The 3,055-nt window shown below is 43.5% G+C and overlaps 1 non-coding gene across 1 annotated transcript; it reads right to left on the bottom strand.

The window, feature by feature from the left end:
* Positions 1-641: 641 nt before the first annotated feature.
* Positions 642-779, bottom strand: LOC114622819. Its single transcript, XR_003711677.1, has one exon. It is a non-coding gene; the product is annotated as a small nucleolar RNA SNORA48 (small nucleolar RNA).
* Between the last annotated feature and the right edge of the window lie 2,276 nt (positions 780-3,055).

Here is a 3,055-nt window from a genome sequence, read left to right as displayed (position 1 = left end):
ACATTTATGCTTTTGGGCCAGCTTACAGACACCCCAAACACCAGGACCAGTTCCACTGTGCTGCCTGTGTGAGAGATGGGGCCAGCTCTCCAGCGCTCAGCAGCCGGTGAGGGGCAGGGCTGGTTTTGCACAGCCCGTGGACATCCACATGCTCCCTGGAGGCTGCCTCGACCACGGAGGTCTAGTGGTAATATGAGTCATGGACGTTGACACCGACCCCTGCCACTGTATAGCCCAGGATCCAGACATTGCTCTCAATGGCAGTTCAGGCTGGGACCTCACCATGGCCCCAGGCAGTGGGGCTGGGTACTCACAACTGGTCACTTCTCTCCACCCTCGAGTCTTCAGTTCCATCTCTCTTCAAAATGCTCAAGCTTCTCTACTTCTCTTTCTCTCCCATCTGACCACCATAAATATTGTGCATAGTGGTGACTCCTACTGCAAGATGGCGGGCGACGTGGCTGATGAGTCCAGCCTCCATCCTTGCTGCATGAAGTGGCGGGAAGCTGGTGTCTAGGGCCCAACTGTGCCATTTGCTGGAGGGCAGGTCTGTGGGTGGCATGGTGGTCCACAGGTGTGCCTATCTGTTTTCCTCCTCCTGTGCCGTACTGCCTGGATTTGATTTGATTTGATTTTGATTTTGATTTGTCCTAGGCATAAAACAGTTTTGGCCACTAAGCCAGGCATCAAGCTAGGATGAACAAAGAGCTGCCATCTGCTCAGCCCCTTTTATAAGAAAAACACCACCAAAAATGTGTCTTTGTCCATTGCCAGGGGGTAAAATTTTTTATTTGTTATTATGCATATCATGCCTATTTGTGTGTGTGTGTGTGTGTGTGTGTGTGTGTAGGGTTCCAGATCTCCTGGAGGTGGAGTTACAGTCAGCTCTGGGGTCTTAATGGGATGTTAGGAACTGAAGTCTGTCCTCTGGAAGAGCACCAAGCACTGGCATCACCAGTCACCTCTCCATCCCCTTTTATTGTTTTTTGAAACGCAATCTATCTCAGATTCATCCTTTTCAGTATTCTCATTCGGATGATGTCTTGACTCTAGAGTTCTGTTTCTCGTTGAATGCGTTCACCCAGGCTCTGGAGATCTGGATGCTCAGGCTTGAGGTGGGTGCTTTTCACAAGTTCCTAGCACTGATGATGCCTTCTTCTGTGGAAAGCAGGGATTTGAAGCATGGCTCAACAGCTTCTAATGTCACACACCAAGAGGTGTTTCTACAGCACTACTTCAATACGGGTTTTCCTTGGAAGGAAACCACCAGGAAGCTGACAAATCAAATCATTTTCTGAAGAGAGAATCTCTTGTACTGAATGGAAGCTTCACTCATCAATTAAAAGCTGATTGGCCAATGAGCTGAGGCAGAAAATAAGAGGTGGGAGTTTCTGTAAAGAGATGAACTCTGGGATAGAGTCACACTTCAAGGATTCAACCAGAACCTTGAGAAAGCTGGGCAAATGAAACCGAAGGAAAGGTAACTAGCCATGTGGCATGGTTTAGACTAGTTTAAACTGGATAACTGAGCTATGAGGTAGCTGAAATAAGCCAAAGCTATTGGCCTAGGCATTTATTAATATATAAGAAGTCTCAGAGTTGTTATTTACTAGAACTTGGGCACAGGTGGAAAAGCCAATGGTTACAATGTGCTGTCCTTTACCTGAAGTAACTTTCTCATGTTAATTCTGAAATAACTTTATGACCTTGATTTTTATGGCTCCCTTTTAATAATGGTGAACTTTTTAAAAGTAAAAGTCAGTCAAACTTTTATTTTATCTGTAGAGGTGTGTATCACCAGACAGTGTGGCCAACAGGCTTGCTAGCTGCTTTCCCACTAGTTTTCACATTTAATTCTGAAGAAAGGAAGGAAAAAGGAGGAGCCTTGCACACTCACAAGTGGATGGCAGGGAGGCACAGCTGTTTACATTTGTATGAGTATGGTGATTGCCTTCGTCTGGAGCAAAGGCAGCTGAGCTTCCTTGCTGAAATCAATATTAATGCTTTGTCCCTTTGATCTCTCTGGACACTTCAGCACCAGACCCCATGACTGCAATGCTGTGAATTACCCAAGCTCAGGTGTCCCTAGGCTGTGCATACTTTTCTTGTGTCTGTAAACTGACCTTTGGAGTTTTCCAGCTCAGTCTATTCTATGTCCCAGAGATAAGATGTTCAGCCTCTTCCATTTCTGTGGGGAGTAGTAATTAAGGCTCTCTTATATCCTCCTCATTAGATTTAGCTACCTGTGCCATACCCACTTTGTAAGAAAATCGACTTTCTAACTTCTGAAATAATTAATAGGGAATTAGGGTTATTTGATGTTGGAGGTAATGTGAGGTCAACTGATTAGTTGCCTCATGGATGAGGTAACTTCCTTCTGTGGAATTTAGTTGACTTGAACTAATTATATTTAATGGATGAAATCTGACCAATTAAATTTACTAGAAAATTATCATTTCATCTCTATATTGTTTTATAGAGTTGTGTACAATTGTCTTAAATTAGTCTCTAAAGCATCTTTTAGTGGTTATTTCTTTTCTGTACATGTAGGCAACTTATCTCCAAGTAAATTAGAAATTTCCCTCAAAACAAAGCATTTTAATTTATTTTTCTATTTCCTCTAAGAATTCCTTTCCTCCCTCCCATCCTTTTTCTCCCTCCTCGTCCCCTCCCTTCAACCTTCCTTGCCTGTTGTTTGCCTTGTTTCCTTTCCCTAGGATTTTGGGTTGGCATTATAGTTCCTGTATTTTTGTAGTTTCATCTCTATTAATATAAACGTTGATGGTTTTACATTTCCTTGTAAATCAAAATAGACATTTATTCACATGACCCCCAGTTACATAGCAGCAACATTTATGAGTGCATCTGTCTTCCCTATAGCTACTTCATTTAGGGCACCCTGTGTCTTGTTGGAAGGCTGGGGCTGATGATAGCAAAGGAAACCTTTGTGGCAGTGGGTTGTTTGGAGTTCAGGTCAAACTTGGCCCAACTCCACTGCCTCATAGTTACTCAATCTCATCTTCATGGTGAACTAAAAAAGCGAGGCAGATGTCTT

The sequence above is a fragment of the Grammomys surdaster genome, unplaced genomic scaffold, assembly GCF_004785775.1.
Source record: "Grammomys surdaster isolate TR1022 unplaced genomic scaffold, NIH_TR_1.0 191, whole genome shotgun sequence".
NCBI classification, from domain to species: domain Eukaryota; kingdom Metazoa; phylum Chordata; class Mammalia; order Rodentia; family Muridae; genus Grammomys; species Grammomys surdaster.
This window is presented reverse-complemented; position numbering and strand designations above follow the sequence as displayed.